The sequence below is a fragment of the Perna viridis genome, chromosome 15, assembly GCF_037379345.1.
Source record: "Perna viridis isolate PV_CMFRI_1.1 ecotype Kerala chromosome 15, ASM3737934v1, whole genome shotgun sequence".
Taxonomy (NCBI): domain Eukaryota; kingdom Metazoa; phylum Mollusca; class Bivalvia; order Mytilida; family Mytilidae; genus Perna; species Perna viridis.
Genome location: NC_142459.1, coordinates 17,275,121 through 17,285,976, shown reverse-complemented (window position 1 = coordinate 17,285,976; position 10,856 = coordinate 17,275,121).

Below are 10,856 nucleotides of genomic sequence, written 5' to 3'. Positions count from 1 at the left end.
ATTTTAAGCTTTCTGCTTTCGTTATACAGCTGTATTTAGCATATGACTCTATATCCAGCATTTAAATGTGTCCATCATTTAAATGTGTCCCATGATGCAGAAAGTAAATATTTGTTTGACATTTTTTTTGCATATTCTGTGCACGGCATTTAATATACGTCATCAGAGTTTGATACCTCTGTTCAGTTAACACTGAATACTCACACAACGTAAGCCCTGAACTAGTCCAATGAAAACAATGTTTCCATAGATGCACATCTATATCATATAAATATCTAAAAAAATGTACAGTGAAGTGTTCGAAAACATTGTTTACGGTTTTGTATATTAACGGTCTATATAAAATCATTTTTGTATAAACATTAAATAATAGATTTTTGGAAATAAGTAAGAGCTGGGCAATTCCCCACCCCCTTTTTCATGTAATGCCGATAAAATAAAGCCAAGTAAGTCTTCTACAACATAAATAAGATAAGAAGTGCAAACTCTATTCCACGTGCACATTTAGTCTATTCAATTATTTGAGGACCAGTTTCCTAAGAATCATGCGATTTCTGTACTATGTGTTTCACCCTATACAGGTTACACATGTATATTTGTTCTTATGAGATAATTCATTTCGACAAAAAGATAGTTGTTGGTGTTTTTCAGCGTCTTCTCCCTTAATTTTGAATTGTCTAGTGCTTTTCTTATATCTCCTAAGAACATAAGTTATATGCAAAGCCACATGTTTCTGTATACTAAATATGTAGATTTTTAACCATGAGTCTAATTAATTCGTCTCTCTCCATAGAATACATCTGTGCGTTGTATAATTGTGCTTTTGATATGGCAACCTTTTTATTGGCACACTGATGTTACGTTCATTTTTTTGAAATGATGTAAACAGTTACCTCTTATCAAAATTTTGCTGGAATAGGATGGAACATTTTTCGTTGCTGTTGATTTGTCAGCTATATTTATGGCGAAAAACTAAATATATTCAACTATACTTTGCTTGAACGCGCCGTATCATTTATGTATTTCAAAGTTATTTACACACAAACTGTGCTATTTGATCATAAAATATGAATATATACATCCTTATTTTTAATCAATGACATATGCATCAGTTATAATCTATAATCATTGTATGTTGGTCTTCAGAACCAAATCAATGCCCTGTGAATGAATACGCGGAAGACAGAATTTTATGACAATGCTTTTGATTGAGATACGGGAATAACTTTATTAGTTTAAATGCACTTCCATAACGAAATCTTAAGTAATTGTATTTCAAAAGAAGTGGAAACTATATATCAGATATTTCTTATGTAAATTTGAGGAACTTAAGGTTGTTATTCACCAATTCCAGGAATTCGATCAACTCCTGTTTAGGTCCCTAATAAATGATAAAGCCATCATGTAATGTATTGCAAATAACATCAATGTTTTTTTTTTCTTACACTTGAATTTTGAAAGAATATCTTTCAATATTTAATACTTTGAGATAAAATGTACTTCAGGGCTGTAGCTTGCCCTTATTACCAATCCCTTACATTGTTTAAATTCAATGATGTTGTTTTCTACAACTATGTTTAAAATGTTCAATAACTTTTCAAAATCAAAGGAAGTTCAATGAAAAATGAATACTATCAAGACCAGTTCAATATCAGGGAAGTTATGTGAGGAGACGTAGATGATGGGTTTCACTCTTTTGTTTAAAATGTCCACCACCCTACGAAATAATGTTGATAATATGATGTCTCTCATATGCCTCAGAGAAATACATACGACCGTACAAAAATATTATCCAATTATGTCTGGGATTCCTTGCTTAAATAGACTCCCATGGTCAGAAAAACTACTAATGGGTTAATGTTTTAGAAATGACGATAAATTTTCACTTCTAACAGTACATAACGTTGTGTAGGTTTAATAATCATTATTTACCAAAAATAGCGAGCAATGCCGCCACCAATATTTCTATATCATGTGACTGATCAATTTCTTTTTTGCAGTTGCTTCCAAACTGATGTGTCCATAACCATGTGGACAAGTGATAAAGTGATAAAGTACAAGGTTACTTCAACTCACCATGGCAACATTATTTCTGTATACTCTCTTTCATTATTTCATCAAATTTTTCAAAAAAGTCAGCGACGTTATTTTTTATTTAATCTATTAATCATCTAGCAACAATAAAGCAGTTTCCCGACACAAATGAGTCCATTGGTGATAAAATTCAATTTAACAAAAAACATTGTGTAAACATAATGCATAATTGTTGGGAAATTGTCATAAATTTACAATATTCACTATGATAACCTAAAAAACCTAATACATGAACATTACAATACTAAATAAAAAATGACGTCGCTGTCGTTGTTGTAGTGGTACATTAAAGTACGAAAGAAGAGAGAATAACTGTGTAATAATTGCATTGAATGCACTGAAAATCATTTCAAGGGCAGATAACCTTGGCAAAAAAACCTTATATTTTCAAACATTTTATTAAACAACTTCTGAGCAAATCCACTGATGAAGAGATAAAATAATGATGTCTTGAAGCAGGCAAATCATTCTTGGGTCAAATTGTTCTGATATTACTTCAATATAGTATGTACAACGTGTACAAGAACTGATCTTAGAAACAGTTACAGCAAAAGTAAGTGTTCAAATAATTCGAAAATCATCAAATTTGAATTGACTTCCCGAAGATATAGAGTATTGCATCATTCTTTTAATTTGTCAAAAATAACGATTGTCAAACCTGCCAATTCCTTTGCATATGTACAAACGTTTAGTTTTTTGCTCGTTTTATCAAACCAGGTACAAAAAGTCAAGAGCCATACACTCAGAAAATTAGTACATTTCAACACCATTGTTTTCTATATGAAATTAGCTAACCTATAAATAAACACCAGTAATCATAAAAAAACCAATAAGCATTGAAAAAGAGTATTATCATATTAATAACAAAAAATATATATATATGAAGGGTAACGATAAAATTAAATATAAATAAAACGTTAAAAAAATAAAGAAGTTGAGCTCGAATTTTCGGCTGTATGGCCTTCGTCAGGAACAGAAATTGTTGAGGAGAAAAGTGTCAACTGCCGATCTCTACTGCAGAGACTAAGGTGAAAATTTGACCTCATCTGTTTTATTTATATTTTATGTGTATGTAGTTCCTTTTAACCTTTGAACGTGGGTATTGTTCACTTATTCATTGTTCCTATTTCCGTTTTATTTGAGCCACTTCAAAATTTCCGAATAGTCCGTAAAACAAATGGCAACCAGGAAGGTTGAAAACCACCGCATACATTTCAGCATATTATATACAAAAATATTTTGACGTGGTGTAGTAAGTTATATGTGAATGTTTGAAGAGGAAGTTGCAAAAATATATGACAAACGAGATGAATTTGATTTTATTATAAATTTCCCTGTCATGTGCAGTACTCAACCAACATCTGCTGCATACGATATTTCTCAGTAACAGAGCTTAACGATATTTTCTGGAGGCTGGGGATCTGTTCAATTGCTTTATTGTTAGTCTTTGGCAATTTAATGCCAGATACAATGTGTTAACACACTGATCCCTGTTCTGTCATTCTGAACCTCTCAGGGTTTATCAATTCAATCCATTATTACTTGAAATACTAATGAACCCTGTTGTACTAAATGTGGAATAGTCGATAAGCATCATTTGGCATACGGGATATACTTTCCGCGAGGAAAATTGTTTTGTTCTTCCTAAACCCAACCTCTTGGAAGTGTATACATGCATTGAGCTTGTTCTTCAACACAAAAAATTGTCATTTTTATTTCGAATCACTCATTCGCTACCCTTATAGCATTGGCCTGTATTGAAATTAAATGAGAGGTCTCTCTATGATTGAGCTACTGATATTTAATTAATACGAAATTCGCTGTGTTTCAAATTATTTGATTATTTATAAGATTAAACTATGATTGCTTTTATTGATAGACTGACATGGTACATATAATATAAAAAAATATATATTTAATTTGAAAAGGGATAAATGATTAATTAGAACAAATTCGTTTTCAACAAACCTTAATAGCAAGACATTGCATCATGGGTATATAACGCCTGCCAAAAACAGTGCTATCTTGTATTGCATATCGTATATCGTGTACCGAACGTCGTGTATTGCACATCGTGCATCATAAATCATATATCGCATATATCGTGAATTGTATGTCGTTTATCTTCAATCCTTAATCGTACTGGTGCTAGATTTATACGCTCTGAGCACTGTATCTTGTTTCATCTGTGAAATGGTTATTGTGTATCGGTCATTCGTTTGTGATGACAACCATAAACCCTTCAGTGATGATATTAATAAAGACTACAAAATTATGATTAAGAAGTCACACTAACTGAGATAGTTCAAATGTTTGTCAGGATATTATTATTCAGCTTGAGTGTTATTAACACCGGTTTGTGTACTATTTTATTAGAGTCCTGTAAAATTTCCATGGATAATAAATTGCCGTGATGTAAGAAAACGCAGTAGTACATCTGGAGATTTATTTGTCGCGGTTGATATGACTTTTGTTTTTTCGTGTTTTTTTTTTTTTCCTAATTCGTTTTTTTTTGTTTGTTTTTTGTTTTGTTTTGTTTTTTGTTTGTTTGTTTGTTTGTTTGTTTTCTTTGTTTGTTTTTGTTTTACTTGGTGTTATTTTGGTGGTAGTGCCGGTGGAGGGGGCATGGACATGTTTTTGAAAATAGCGACTGTTATTCTTATGCACGTTTAAAATACTTCCCACATATATTTTTACTTTTGTTATGTTTTTTTTTTAAACATAAAGATTTTATTTAGTAACTTTTATTGATATTAAATTAAATAATCGAGCCCATATTGAAAACATTTTATTTATTTTTTTTGTGACTTTAATTCGCATAATGCTTTACAGTTGAATTTGTCATACTCATTTATTTCATACCAATCATACACATAATTTATACCTTATACCATCCCTCTAGTCGCTTCGTACATTGTCTTCATGTTAATTTCTGAAATGGAATTGTATGTTTCCTTATAAAGTTAATTTCCTCTGTCTCTGCAGGAAACTCTTTTTTCCTATCGAATTTCATATTCCCAAATATGCACCTCTATTTCTTATCCATCGTATTAAATGCAATTGGAAGTTTTCTGGATACACCTACCAAAATGGCAAAGACCACAAAGAGATCACTAGATAATAATTGTTACATATCTTAGGTAAAACGTTTAAATATCTTAACTGTGTGCGTATTACAACACGCCAATTATAAGTCAAAATTTAGGGTTACTTTTCTGAATATGATACAGTGCAAGGTAACTTTACATGGCATGAAAATACAATATACCAATATTTAAACACAAAAACACTAAGGTATTGAAAATTGTGAATTAGATATTAGGGACACAGTTTAAAAATATATGCGACAATACTGTCTGTCGAAATAGGCATATAAGATGCGGAGATTTGAAATTTGGGCCTTTGGAGCTTTAAAGCCATTCAAAAATTCATAAGGGCATCAGAATAATTATGAGTGCAAGAGCATTCCTTTTTTTAACCCATTGATATATTGTGTTCAAAAAGCCTTCTTCGGCAGGTAATGGATACATTGTATATACGTTGCGCAGCTGTTTAAGGAGGTAGACCTAGGGTAAGACCTAGGGTAAGGGACATTACTCTTGAAATCAGTGATATGCTTATACCACATTCAATTTCAGCATGAAATCAGTCCATGTTACTTTTATGCTTACATGAGATTGATGTAAAATGTTGAATACAAACCTTTAAAAGATTTGTAAGAGTTGTGTCCCTTACCCTAGGTCTACCTTAAGTGCTCGTGTAATCATATATTGTCATGTTTGCCCATTTGCTTCGTTTTAGTTGTAGATTTAATCCTTTTGTTGTGCAGATGCCTTTTGAATAGTTCAACTAAGGAACTTTTTCCAGTTGTTACTAAAAAAATGTTTATAGTTTGTGCATAGTATCATATCCGTTGTTGTACTCTTCATGTGCTAATATACTCCCTAATGGAGCGTTAAAAGTTGTTTAATCAACTTGTTTCCAAATACTTATCTGTTTGTACCTTCACTTTTAGGAGCTGAAAACCAGCATCACGGTAGCTTCATTTACGTATACGTTGTAAATGCGATTGAGAAACAGTGTCGCAAAGTATTTGCTAGTTTCAATGACTAAATACAAATCGAATCATGGCTTTTCCAAGATAGGCTTGGTCATTACCGTTTGCAGTATGGCGCCAAAGTGTTCATGAAAATAACATAATCAATATTACCTATACTTACATAAGTACATGGGTACTTAAAAATGCTAAACGATAACGTAACAAAACAAAACGAAAAGAATCGAAACGAAACAAATGGAAAAAAAATATCCAAACGAAATAAAAACAAGATACAATAAAACGATAAAAATCGAAACAGTATTAAACGAAACTAAATGAAATAAAATAAATCTCTTAAGACTTTTTGCAGTTGATAGGAACCATATGTAATTCGACAATTCGATCAAAAGATATTTTGGACCATGACCACCCATAATTCCTTACGAATACCGAACATTTCTTTTGCCCATAGACATTTCAGACCATGACAATCATGATAATGCCTAAGGACAATTGAAACTGTATACACCATTTACTGTATTGCAAGTTTATAAGTACAATATATCAAATCAGAGCGGACGAAAGGTATTAAAAAGGGTATTTTTTAACTTAATGTTATCTCAGGAGCTTTAACAGCTTTTACCTCACTCATATTATACAATAGTAAGTCCAATGACTTTGTTTATCATACTTTCATACAGGCATAACATTGATAGTTGTTAGTTTCATTGCAATCATGTGTATCTAAACAAATTACACGTACTTCTCAAAAAAGTGAACGTTTATTTGTTGTTCGGGTCATGAATATACAAAACAGGTTGATTCATAATTTAATTTTAATTTTAAGCAGATGGTTTTCTGTTTGTCTTATATATTATAGCTACAAAAAGGGCATCATAATATCAAATCAAGATATGTGACATATATATATAACTTTAGCTTTGAAACAGTAATTTTGTCTTATAAAAAGAATTGATGAATAGAAAAAAATATTCAAGAAGATATCCCATGAAGTATGAATGATGGCCTCCAAATATATTTTCTGTGCCACCGCCGTTGTTGCGTTTAACGGCTACTCGATCACCTGTCTTTCAATTTATGACCACATTCAAGGTAGATGATGAGCCTTGTCCTGATCCATTTGAATATCCATACACAAACCTTTTTTTTTTCATTCTTACTTATTACTGGACTACATTTATATTTCAGGAATAATTAAGATATCCTATGACATAAACACCATCCTTTGGACAGATGAATATTCATGTTGTAGAGTTATAACTGTTTTTTTTTATTTGTAGTAACATGTTCAAAGCGTATAAGTTCATCACTATTTAAGTCCCTACTATTATTCAGGAATGCTAAGAATTAAGGCTTTGGTCCAGAGTCAGGCTCTGTAAATATAATCAAAGAATATTTGATTGATTCTAGTACAATGATATTTCTTGATTTAAGGAGGTCGACCTAGGGTAAGGGATGCAACTCTAACAAATTAATCTAAACGTTTGTATTCACCATTTTACATCATCTCATGTAAGCATCAAAGTAACTTGGACTGACTTTATTCTGTTTCATATGAAAGCTTGATAGGCTTTGTTGAAATTGAATATGAAACAAACACTTCACTTATTTCAAGAGTTATGTCCCTTACCTAAGGTCTACCTCTTTAATATATGTGTCTAACCATAAGACGGCAAAAACAAAGTCGGCACGAAAAATGTAATAGTTGAAAACATAACGGTCTGAACTTGAACTGTATTTTGTTTTAAAATGACAATGAAAACAGGTGATTCTTTACCCTAACACAATGAGAGTATTGCACTGTTTACCCACATGACTTTTAGGTGACACACTTTTCAATGTATCTATATCTACATATTTACTTAAAAAACTCTGCATTACCAAAACAATGAGATGCGGTGTAATTCGAAGCCTCTTGGAGTTGTCGTGGTGTCATTAAAAACCTGGGCTGATTTTCAAATCTAACGTAGGACATCATTTAAAAACCGACCCTACAGTCAATAAAATATAAGTTATTTGTCTTTTTGTTTTGTTTTATTTTGATTTTTTAAACATGATTTTTTCAAAGCTTTTAATGAATCGGTAGTTTGGATTAAGAAACAGAAGAACTGAATTTCCAAGTATATGTATACTATATCCTACCGTCTTCTTTACACTTTCTTGCTGTAAAAAATATGATATATTTTTGTATATAAGAATGTTTAAAAACACAAATATCAGACCTAGGAACATAAAACCATTACTGCAATCATATGATTAAAAACTGATTTAAAATTTTTATAATGTTTAAACAAATTCAGTCCAGCAGAAAAAAAGTGTCCCCTTACTCAACAGGTTTTATTAACCATACAATTGAAGTAGCATTTATATTAAAATTTAGAACAATAAAATAAGAAAATAAGGTTTATCTTTAAAAAAAACTAATCCACTATACCATTACGTTCCATTTAGCACTACTTGAGCATCACAACAACCGGTAAAGACAAAATACATATAAGCTTTTAAATACTTGTCTCGATAACTTCCAAAATTGTTTGAAATAAGACTATATACTTGAGATACATAATCCTCATGAACTGTTAAACCTGAAAAAATATGATAATAATTAAACAAAAGAAATGGTTTTTAACGTTAATATCAAAACAGTACTTATATGGTGAAAACTACCCGCTCTAGTGCATAGTATTTGGAGAGGGGTTTGGAACAATAGATTTTATAGCATCCGTTGGTGTTGTTAATGTATTAAATCCAATTAAAAAAAGAAATGCTATCGGGACTCTTTAAGAGAAAGGGACCGAGATAAAAGGATGAATGGACAATGGGAAAAGGTAAATGGTGTAAATTGGAAGTTCATACCATTATGAAGCTGTATTTGCATTGTCTTTACGAAGATTCAACAGCACAAATGAAATTATAATACCTTTTTGTAGAGAATGTTGAAGTTCTTTGAGAAACAAAACAAAAACACCAAACCTTTGTTTTTTTTCCTTTTAGAAATACAACCAATCAATGGGTATATTCAAGTTTATCGATTATGTAAACAAAATTGACAACAAACATGTAACATATCACTGCTTTTGAACTACTACTTTTTTGCTGTTATCAAATAATTATGTTCAAATTTCATCAAGAGTTAGGTAATATGAAAACTATAAAATAAAAATATAAGTCTGTAAAGCTGTTTGTTTTGGAAAATGTTTAATCATTTTTTATATACAAATTCTTCTTGCCTTTGTTTTTAAAAAGAGAACAAAGCACTCCGAAGACCATCAACTCTAAATAAAATTATTTACGTTAAAATTTCATCACGAGTCAATTGAAGGATTAAACTGATTTAACAAACTTTGTAATGATAAAAATAAATAAATTAATTTCAGATATATATTGTAACCTGATTGGTTAAAATAATTTTGTTATATCTCAATGGATAAAAAATATATTGAACCCCCCCCCCCCTATTCAGTTATATTTAGAGCTACTTTTTTCATGTTTACAGATAAAAATTAATTTATAAGAAATGGCTAGAATAAAAAGTATGTCTATTGAAAAACAAAAAAAAAACTTTCCATGTGCATATTTTGTTGCAATTCGCGCAATAGACAATTTATCATTGCCAATTCTTAAATAGAATAGTCAAATGGAACGTCTGTAAACAATTGACAATACCAAGGTAAACCTCTGCAATGAGCCTTACTTAGTAAAAGTTAAACAAAGTTTTGTATATCGCCAAGCTTCCGTTATGGTTAATCATTTTCGGCATATCATGATATATCCAGACACATTAAAATCAGTATCTAAATAGAACAGATGACATGCACATTATATAATTGAATATAAAAGGAACTAAATACAATTGAATAACTGGTAAAAGAAGACACAACTTCAACTCATGTTCTGAACTTAATATGTAAATTAGATTCTAAGTGAAAATGATAGATACATATATATGATACATTGGTAATATTCACTGATACGGAAATGTCTTGGTTTACAATGCAAAATATCTATAAGTTGAAAAAAAAAAATAAGATGATTTCATTTTTGTATTTCCACATAGTTGAATTGAAGTCCAATCGTCAAATTCACAAATTTGAACAAAGTAGAAATAAGAAACATTCCACTGTATAAAGACAATAATTGATTTCCTTAATAAACAATGAAATTTCCAATATTGTATTTAAAAATCTTGCGTTTTAGTTATAAAAACGCATCCCTGTCGCCTTTGCCGGAATGACAATTTTGTAAATCAGTTTTCTTTTAAACACTTATTTATAATCAACATTTACACTTAGTTAATTCTGGGTCTCAATACAAATAATACTTTTTTCGGAGATGAAAGGAAGCAAAAGTTAAAAGATACAAGTAATCTTACTTCGTTATTTCAAAATGTTCGCAAATATCGATTTCCAAAATTTTGCGCTTGCGTTTCAAACATTTTCGGAACAGATATGTTAATGTCTAATTGAACACCTTTAAGTGAGTTTTATTTTTGCCCATATGTTATGACTATAATTGTGAAAATTGTGGCATGTTCTAAACGTTTTATGAACATACTTTTGTTATTAAAATGAACTTAGTGAGACTGCAATACAGATTGAAATCTCTCTAAACCAAACACTTTCGGACTATAGATTCGGTCGATTTGGACAGGTCGTCTGTTCTTTCGGGTTCAAAATATATTTTGTACTTCTAAATGGTGTCT